Below are 10832 nucleotides of genomic sequence, written 5' to 3'. Positions count from 1 at the left end.
AAAGCTGGGCTCCCCTAAACCCAAAGCTGGGCTCCTTTAAACCCAAAGCTGGGCTGCCTTAAACCCAAAGCTGGGCTCCCCTACACCCAAAGCTGGAGTCTCCTAAACCCAAAGCTGGGCCCTCATAGACCTAAAGCTGGGTTCCCCTAAACCCAGGGAAGATTTTCATCTTTGAACACAAAGGAGTGTTTTTCTCTTGTTCCCTGGATCCAAACCCCCAGTGAGGGGAACCCTCAGCTGTGACAAGCCTCCAGTATACATATCTCCCCACGGTGTGAGCCACTTTCAGTCTCTCTCCTGTGAAAGGTGAAAGGATCCAGGGTACCAGGGATCATCGACAGAGACTCATGGCTTTGTTCTGTTTGTGACCTAAGGGAGGTCCTCAGGTCAACAGGAAAGGATATTTTAAAAGATTTCAAAGCAGTACCCATCCTAGGCTAGCCCACAGCACAAGAAATTCCCATTACAGTCCCGGCGCGGTGGCTCATGCCTGTCATCCCAGCACTTTGGGAGGCTGAGGTGGGCGGATGACGAGGTCAGGGGTTCGAGACCAGCCTGGTCAACGTGGTGAACCCCGCCCCCCCCATCTCTTCTAAAAATACAAAAAAAATTAGCTGGGCGTGGTGGCAGGTGCCTGTCATTCCAGCTACTCGGGAGGCTGAGACGGGAGAATTGCTGGAACCAGGGAGGCGGGGAGATTGCAGTGAGCTGAGATTGCACCGCTGCACTCCAGCCTCAGCCACAGAGCAACACCCTCAAAAAAAAAAAAAAAAAAAAAAGCGGTAGCTGGGGCGCCTTTCTGAGCAAAAACTAGAATCCTCCGTGTCCTGTTCGAGTCCTGCGTGTTTGCAGATTGACTCTGAAAATCACCTGGTGGGTTCTCAAATGGTTAACCATGTCATGCACTGATTCCCTCCTATAGGTAAAAGCTGGAGACAAATAAAGACAGGTGGAGAATTTGTTCAGCAAACATCTGATTCCTTAATTATGTAATAATGTCTTTTTTTTTTTTTTTTTTAGAGACAAGATTGCACTTGGTTGCTCAGGCTGGTCTCCAAGACTCCAGAAATCCACCTGACTCTGTTTCCAAAAGTGTCGGGGTTACAGGTTGGAGCCACTGCCCCCAGCCCTTAACAATGTCTTTTTTCTTCTTTTGAAGGCAGATTCTCACTGGGTCACCCAGGCTGGAGTGCAGTGGCATTGTGGCTGTTCACTGCAAACCTTTACCTCTGGGGTTCAAGCAATTCTCGTGCCTCAGCCTCCTGAGTAGCTGGAACTGCAGGTGGGTGCCACCACGCCCAGCTACATTTTTGTCTTTTAGTAAAGATGGACGTTTTACCCTGTTGCCCAGGCTGGCCTCAGACTCCTGAGGTCAGGCAATCCCATTGCCTTGGCCGCCCAAAATGCTAGGATTACAGGTGTGAGCCACTGCACCTGGCCCCTTAATGATGCCTTCCTGTCAATTGTGGCTAAATGTGTACACGTTAAATTAAATATTACCTTATTAACGTTTTATTTACTTTTGTTTCTCTTTTATATTGTAATTAAGGCTATATGGATACATAAATTTAAGAATATTTAAATAATATACATAATCCTATAAAGTTATATAATATATAAATTCTATAACATTACACATGTTTTTATGTATGATATTTATATAGAAGAATTTATTTGCAAATTATATAAGTTAAACATGTTATATAGTATGCATATTTAATAATTATATACAATATATTGTATAGTATTACCTGTATGTTATATATAATTCATACATATATGTGACATATTGAACATAGCACATATAAAATTATATATGAATATTTTATAGATCACATTATGTGTATATATAATGTATATGTAATTATATGTATAACACATTTTTTCTGTATGTCGTTTCAGTGAGGGTAGATTACAAAATATCTCATATAAAAACGGGTGAGGCCGGGTGCGGTGGCTCACACCTGTAATCCCAGCACTTTGGGAGACTGAGGCGGCTGGATCACCTGAGGTCAGGAGTTCCAGACCAGCCTGGCCAACATGGTGAAACCCCGTCTCTACTAAAAATACAAAACTAGCCGGGTGAGGCGGCAGGTGCCTGTCATCCCAGCTACTCGGGAGGCTGAGGCAGGAGAATCGCTTGAACCCGGGAGGCGGAGGTTGCAGTGAGCTGAGATCACGCCACTGCCCTCCAGCCTGGGTGAAAAGAGTGCAACTCTGTCTCAAAAACAACAACAACAAATGGTTGCACCGATAAAAACTTACGTATGAACGTTCCCTGCAGCACTCTTCACAACAGCCAAAAGGTGGAAACGGCTCAAGCGTCCATCAACAGACAGAGAGATAAACACAACAAGGGCCCACATCCACACAGTGGAATAGTATACAGCCATGAAAAGGAACAAGGCTCTAACCGAGGCTCACACAGTGGATGAACTTTGAAGACATTAGGCTCAGGGAGAGAAGTCAGACAGAGAAGGCCACGTGGTGCAGGATTCCATTTCAATAAAATGCCCAGAGCAGGCTGATCCATATAGAGAGAAAGGAGATGACCATGGCTGGGGCTGGGGATGGGGAAATAGGAACTGACTTTTCCCGAAAGGGGTATTTCTTTTGGGGGAATGACAAAGTGGTAGAAATAGACAGACGCGGTTGTTGCCCAGCACTGTGAATGTCCTACATGTCCTCCAGTTATTTGCTTCAAAACGGTGAGTTTTACAAGATGTAAAGTATAATCTCGATATGAAACGATTGTCTCTTGAAGCAGGAAGGGCATCCCTTCGGTTTCTGTTCTACTTCCTGTGTCTGAGCTGGCCTTCCACCACACCCTCCTGGCTGACTCCCTGCCCGCCCTGAGTCCTGAATGTTCCTACATTCTTAATGCTCCACCCTTTGTAGCTTGGGTTGTCCTGTGCCCCAGATAGCCCCAGCCACGGCCAGGGTGACCCTTTTTCCCCAGGGCAGGGCAGCCCCAGGGCCGAGCTTCCGCTTTTGGGAGATGCAGCAGTCACTAGGGCTCTAGCCAGCCTGGCCTTCTCATCCCTCAGGTCCCCACCAGGGGTGTCTGGGGTCGACTGGGCAAGTCTCCCCTGCCTGTGGTCACTATGGCCAGTGTGACGTTGGCTGGGTGTGAGTGGAGGGGAAGCGGCAGCCACGGCTGTGTTAACCAGTGACCTCATGGCGTCTGTCAGGAAGCCACAGTGAAAGGCGTCCAAGTTCTCAAGTCCAGCATTGTTTCAATTTCCTCCTTCTCTTCCCCGGCCACACACCGCTTCCTTCCTAGCTACCTGGAGTTGACAGGGAAGGAGAGTGCCAAGTGTCCTTCAGTCCTTGGGTGACCTCTCCTGTTCCTGGAGCAGACGTCACATTGAAGTCTGCAAACGTTTTCTTGTGCCCCCGTCCCAGGAAGACGCGCTCATCATCTTTGCTCTACATATGGGGACACTGAGGTGCAGAGGGCATCAGGAACCTGGACCATGAGTGACAAGGGCATGGTGCTTGGCACCCAGGCCCTAGGTTTTCTGGGCATATAGAAGATGCCACACTCTGCTTTGCATCAATCTCCAAATACGTGCATCTGAGCAGAAACACACCTGTGACTCTGAGCCTGAACTCTGCACCTGTCTCTGGCTGCCTGTCATCCTCCGTGCCCTCCTGAGGGGATTGCAGGGACCATACTGCATCCTGAGAGCTCCTCAAGGAGAAGAGACCTGAGCTGTATCATCCTGGTCCTCCCTGAGGCTGGAGCATGGTCCTGGCGTGCTGGGCAGGTGCATGTGCACCTGCTCTTCGCAGGGATTGGGGACAAGTCAGAATACAGGTTAAAAAAAAGAGGAGGCTGGGCACGGTGGCTCACACCTGTAATCCTAGCACTTTGGGAGGTCGAGGTGGGCAACTGCATGTGCCCCTGCTTTTCACAGGGGTTGAGGACAAGTCAGAATACAGGTTAAAAAAAAGAGGAGGCTGGGCACGGTGGCTCACACCTGTAATCCCAGCACTTTGGGAGGTCGAGGTGGGTGGATCGGCTGAGATCAGGAGTTTGAGACCAGCCTGAGCAACATGGAGAAATCTCATCTCTACTAAAAATAAGCTAGGTGTGGTGACGCACGCCTGTAATCCCAGCTACTTGGGAGGCTGAGGGATGAGAATTGCTTGAACCCGGAGGCAGAGGTTATGGTGATCTGAGATTGCGCCATTGCACTCTCCAGCCTGTGCAATGTATTACTGAATTCAGTGTATTACTGAACAGCTGAGTCCCTCAGGAGCTCCTCAGCCTGCCTCAGTTATTATTGGAGAGGCAGAATGAGCCGAGGAATCTCACTGCCTGGTTCTGCTGTAAACCACCCTGCTGGGAAGGGGTGAATGCAAAGCTACCAACTGATCACAACTCATATGCTGGGGGGTGGTGTTTCCCCTGCTCGCTCTCAGGCGCAGACGACGTGATCACGCCAGACGACGTGATCACGCCAGCTCCCTTGGTATGCTGGTCCACCTGGCCCTGCGGCAGGCTGTGTCTCCACAGCGGTGGGACCAACTCACGGATACCTCTTGCCCCAACTCCTGTGTCTCCTCTTCCCCATGCAGCTCCTCATGCCTGTCTGCACCCAGCACGGTCTTGAGTGACACCTTCAACCCTCCTTCTTGTGGCATCAGCCCACCATGGACCTGCCAGAGCCTCTTGGAAATCTGCATTTCATTCCAGCCCATGGGTGACAGCTCCTGCCTCCATGAAGAGCCTCTCTTCCCCACCAGGTACCTGCTGCAAACTCCTTTGGGTCTGCTTTCCTTAGCTTAGAGCTGTGCACCCGGGGTGGTCTTGGTCAATGCAGGGTGTGTGTGTGTGTGTGTGTGTGTGTGTGTGTGACACAGGACATTCCCAATGACTGTGGAGGGAATGAACGGGTGGATGTATGACTAACACTCAGGGTGTCCACACAAATGTAGAGAGAATGAATGAATGACATCCAGAATTCAGTCCCACAAATGTAGAGAGAATGAATGAATGACATCCAGAATTCAGTCCCACAAATGTGGAGAGAATGAATGAATGACATCCAGAATTCAGTCCCACAAATGTGGAGAGAATGAATGAATGACATCCAGAATTCAGTCCCACAAATGTGGAGGGAATGAATGAATGACATCAGGGTTCACTCCCGCAAATGTGGAGGGAAAGAATAAATGACACCCAGGATTCACTTCTGAAAATGTAGAGAGAATGAATGAATGATACCCAGGGATTCCCCACAAATGTGGAAGGAATGAATGAATGATATCCAGGGATTCCTCACAAATGTGGAGGGAAAGAATGAATGACACCCAGGATTCACTTCCGCAAATGTAGAGAGATTGAGTGAATGATCCCCATAGATTCCCCACAAATGTGGAGGGAATGAATGAATGATACTCAGGGATTCCCCACAAATGTGGAGGGAAAGAATGAATGACACCCAGGATTCACTTCCAAAAATGTAGAGAGAATGAATGAATGATATCCAGGGATTCCTCACAAATGGAGAGGCAATGAATAACACTCAGAGATTTGCTCCTGCAAATGTGGAGAGAATTAATGAATGACACCAAGATTCATTCCCACAAATGTGGAGGGAATGAATGAATGACACCCAGGATTCACTTCCGAAAATGTAGAGAGAATGAATGAATGATACCCAGGGACTCCCCACAAATGTGGTGGGAATGAATGAATGATGTCTAGGGATTCCCCGCAAATGTGGAGGAAATGAATGAGTGACACCCAGGATTCACCTCTGCAAATGTAGAGAGAATGAATGAAAGATACCCAGATATTCCCTGCAAGTGTGGAGGGAATGAATGAACGACATCCAGGGATTCCCCGTAAATGTGGAGGGAATGAATGAATGACACCTAAGTGTTCCGCAGAAATGTGGAGGGAATGAATGAATGACACCCAGAGATTCATTCCTGCAAATGTGGAGGGAATGAATGAATGAGTCACACACAGGCCTTGCTTGATAAATGAATGGGTAAATGCATAAATGAAAGAATGACGTGCAGGGTTTTCTCCCTAAACGTGGAGTGAATGAAAGAGTGAATGCGTGATGCCCACTAGTTCTTGACAAGTGTGGAGCAAATGAGGAGATGAATGAACGAATGAATGCCACTCTGAGAAGGCAGAGTGAATGAGTGATGGAATGTGTGGAGCAGATGAGGAAATGAATGAATGAGTGCCATTCTGAGAATGCAGAGTGAATGAGTGATGGAATGTGTGGAGCAAATGATGAGGTGAATGAATGAATGAATGCCACTGTGAGAATGCAGAGTGAATGAGTGATGAAATGTGTGGAGGAAATGAGGAAAAGAATAGTGAATGAATGCCACTCTGAGAAGGCAGAGTGAATGAGTGATGAAATGTGTGGAGGAAATGAGATGAGTGAATGAATGAAGGCCACTCTGAGAATGCAGAGTGAATGAGTGATGGAATGTGTGGAGCAAATGAGGAGATGAATGAATGAATTAATGCCGCTCTGAGAAGGCAGAGTGAATGAGTGATGGAATGTGTGGAGCAAACGAGGAAATGAATGAATGAGTGAATGAATGCCACTCTGAGAAGGCAGAGTGAATGAGTGATGGAATGTATGGAGCTAATGAGGAAATGAATGAATGAATGAATGCCACTGTGAGAATGCAGAGTGAATGAGTGATGGAATGTGTGGAGGAAATGAGGAGATGAGTGAATGAATGAATGAATGCCACTCTGAGAAGGCAGAGTGAATGAGTGATGGAATGTGTGGAGAAAATGAGGAAAAGAATGAATGAGTGAATGAATGCCACTCTGAGAAGGCAGAGTGAATGAGTGATGGAATGTGTGGAGGAAATGAGGAGATGAGTGAATGAATGAATGAATGCCACTGTGAGAATGCAGAGTGAATGAGTGATGGAATGTGTGGAGGAAATGAGGAAGTGAGTGAATGAATGAATGCCACTGTGAGAATGCAGAATGAATGAGTGATGGAATGGACAGAAGGTGGCAGGGGCAGTGTGGACGTTGGCCCCATCACCTCCCTCTGGCCCACTTTGGTCCAGCTCACCACTGGCCCTGACCTCTCCGTTGCATCCATGGAAACTGTGTGCCCAGCACCCCTTTCCCCTGGGGTCACTCCCGCTCTGGGCTGTGTGGTTCTCTAGGACTGTCAATCAATGAGGAGAGGGGTGTGGTCCAAGTCTGTCAATCACTGAGGATGGGGGAGTGTGGTTCAAGCCTGTCAATCACTGAAGATGGGGGTGTGGCCCAAGCCTGTCAATCACCCAAGAGAGGGGTGTGGCCCAAGCCTGGCCAGTTAGGGGGTCTGTCACCCTGTTCATAAAAATTATCACGAGCAGTGGTCATTTGTCTCTGACATGGCCAGTCGGAACCCTTCAAGAGGTGTGACTTGTGGGTGCCAGGAGAGACAGGGTGTTCCTTTTCCCATTTGATTCTGCTCTGAAAAGACGGGGATCCCAGACTACCAGAGACCCTCTTTCCATCCCTATAGAGAAGGTGGTCTTCCTGAAGTCATTCCACACCCTGCAGCTGAGGGAGGCAGAAAAAGGTGGGGCTGAAACGTGGGAAGAGAGAAAGAGAAAGAGGAGAGACTGGTGGCCGTTTAAGCTCCTGGATCCAGCCATGCCTGAAGTCCTCATAGAAATCCTAATTATCCAATTTGACACTTTCCACCTTGACTTCAGCTAGGTCAACTCAAGTTTCTATCGCTTGCCATAGAAGACAGTTATGCCTCAAGCACTAGGGGTAGGCAGGTTGGGCTCCCAGTTGGGGGACAGAATACTCCTAGTTCCAGCAAGAGGGCCCTACGGAGCCCATGCCACCTGCCCTGAGCTGAGGCATGGTTATTTCAAAGGCAGTCACGCATCGTTCATCACTAATTCCCCAGTGCAGTGGTTCAAGGCTAACAAGCAGCACCCAGCGCCCACCTCTGCCTATTTCTGGTTGTAGGTCTTGAACACACCCCCCCCGCTCCATGTTCGCCTCAGTTTCCCTTACTGGTAAAACAGGGATGATCGTCACATCACCTGTCTCACGAAGTTTTGAAAATCCCAGAGATAAGACTGGGCGCGCATGGCTCACGCCTGTCATCCCAGCACTTTGGGAGACCGAGGCGGGCGGATCATGAGGTCGGAAGTTCGAGACCAGCCTGGCCAACATAGTGAAACCCCATCTCTACTAAAATACAAAAAATTAGCTGGGCATGGTGGCGGGCGCCTGTCATCCCAACTACTCAGGAGGCTGAGGCAGGAGAATCACTTGAATTCAGGAGGGGGAGGTTGCAGTGAGCTGAGATCATGCCACTGCACTCCAGCCTGGGCTACAGAGCGAGACTTTGTTGAAAGAAAGGAAAAGGAAAAGGAAAGGAAAGGAGGAAGGAAAGAAAGAAGGAAAGAAAGGAAGGAAGGAAAGAAAAAGAGAGAAAGAGAGAGAAAGAGAGGGGGAGGAAAGAAAGAAAGAAAGGAAAGAAAGAAAGAAGAAAGGAAAGAAAGAAAGAAAGAAAGAGAAAGAAAGAAAAAGAAAGAAAGAAAGAAAGAAAGAAAGAAAGAAAGAAAGAAAGAAAGAAAGAAAAGAAAGAAAGAGAAAGAAAATCCCAGCGATAAAGGCCTCGTAAAAGTGGCTGCTGCTTCCTGTGCACTCAATTGACGTCAACTACTTTTATTTGCAAAAACCAAGAACAACCTCTCCTCCCCGCAAAACAAAGGCAAAATAAAAGCAACAGACAGGTGTGAAGAAGATGTCTGGGACAGCACCTTTTCAAGAAGGTGGACTTTTTCCATCTTTTTCTAGGCCCACCTCAGCCCTCTCTGTGACCTTTGAGAGCTTGTGCACAGTGCGCGGCCCCTGTCTTGAGGGTGTGTGTCGTTTTGCAGGACTCTGGTGAGCCCGGGTTAAGAAATCACACACCCCAAAGGGAGGCCGAGCTGAGGGCTTTCTCTGCCGTTCAACCGCACCTCTGGCCCGGATCTGCTCGGTTGCTGGGGTATTTCTGCAGGGCGGCCTCTCCTCTCTGAACACCCCCAGGTCCCCGTGACTTACAGCGGCGGCTGCAGAGAGGGCAGACGTCCTGGGTGAGGCTGGTCTTGTGGTGTTTGTCTGAGCAGCCGTCAAGCTGCGCAGGGGGTCCTCGGGGACCCTCCTCCTCCTGGTCCAGAGGTGGCTGCCTATGGCAGTGTCCTGTGCACAGGGGCAGGAGAGGAGGGCCAGCTCTCTGCTCTGCTGGGAAAAAGAAAATCCCACTGGCTGTGCCTGCACCACACCCTGAGACAGACACAAGCAGCCTCCGGAGAGACCCAGCGAGCTGCTCTTAGCCGCGATCTGTCATCTGCAGACTGAACTTGGTGCACGGTGGTTATGAAACAGGCCAGACCAACAATAGATGGAAAAGGTTCCTCTTTCTGGCCCTGGGCCCCAGGGAGCGGGGTCAGGCCAGCACAGGGGGATTTTACATGTTTTTCTCCTAATGCGATATTTTTCAATATGGCTTTTTTTTTTTTTAATGCGTTTGGCCTCCATGTACGCAGGACCGTTGCCTCAGAAAGGTTAGTTTCGGATTCGAAAATGGGTTAAATTTAAGGACAGTTTCTCTTGCCTATAATGGATATGACTTTATGCTTTATGTGAAAATACTAATTTTTAGAAATGTGTATGTCCACAGTCACTATTTTTTTTTTTCTTTTGAGACTGAGTCTCCCTCTGCTTCCCAAGCTGCAATGCAATGGTACTGTCTCAGCTCACTGTGACTTCTGCCTCCCAGGTTCAGAGGATTCTCCCTTGGCCTCCCAAGTAGCTGGGATAACAAGCATACACCACCACACCCAGCTATACATATATATATATTTTTGTATTTTTTTTATTTTTAGTAGAGACAGGGTTTCATCATGTTGATCAGGCTGGTCTCCAACTCCTGACCTCAGGTGATCCATCCGCCTCGGCCTCCAAAAGTTCTGGGATTACAGGGATGAGCCACCACACCTGGCTGTATATTCACTATTTAAAAGCAGTACCCATTGGATTATGCTAAGACAGTTTTTTTTTTTTTTTTTTTTTGAGACGGAGTCTCGCTCTGTCGCCCGGGCTGGAGTGCAGTGGCCGGATCTCAGCTCACTGCAAGCTCCGCTTCCCAGGTTTACGCCATTCTCCTGCCTCAGCCTCCCGAGTAGCTGGGACTACAGGCGCCCGCCACCTCGTCCAGCTAGTTTTGTATTTTTTTTTTAGTAGAGACGGGGTTTCACCGTGTTAGCCAGGATGGTGTCAATCTCCTGACCTCGTGATCCGCCCATCTCAGCCTCCCAAAGTGCTGGGATTACAGGCTTGAGCCACCGCGCCCGGCCAAGACAGTTTTTTTATTTGGAAGCTTGAGGTTGCTGTGAGCTGAACTGCACTATACTTACGAAACTGAACTGAACTGAACAACTCACACCACTGCACTCCAGCCTGGGTGACAGACAAAGCAGGATCCTGTCTCAAAAATAAAAGGGAGAGCCCTTTATGACAAACGGCTAGCTCAGGGTATGTTTTCTGCGCTTTCTGTCTGTTACAGGCTGAATGGTACCCTCCCAAATTCATCCGTTAAAGTTCTAACCCCTAGGACCGCACGATGTGGCTGTATTTGGAGATTACTTCTTTAAAGAGTTGACGACAGTAAAATGAGGTCACTAGGAGTGGGCCCTGTGAGGGGGACACTAGTGCACTAATCCAATAGGACTAGTGCCCTCATAAGAAGAGGAGATGAGGACAGGGACACACAGAGAGGGATGACCCTGTGAGGACACAGGGAGAAGACGGCGTCTCCAAGCCCAGGAGAGAG

This window comes from Colobus angolensis, unplaced genomic scaffold (assembly GCF_000951035.1).
Source record: "Colobus angolensis palliatus isolate OR3802 unplaced genomic scaffold, Cang.pa_1.0 Scaffold277, whole genome shotgun sequence".
Lineage (NCBI taxonomy): Eukaryota > Metazoa > Chordata > Mammalia > Primates > Cercopithecidae > Colobus > Colobus angolensis.
This window is presented reverse-complemented; position numbering follows the sequence as displayed.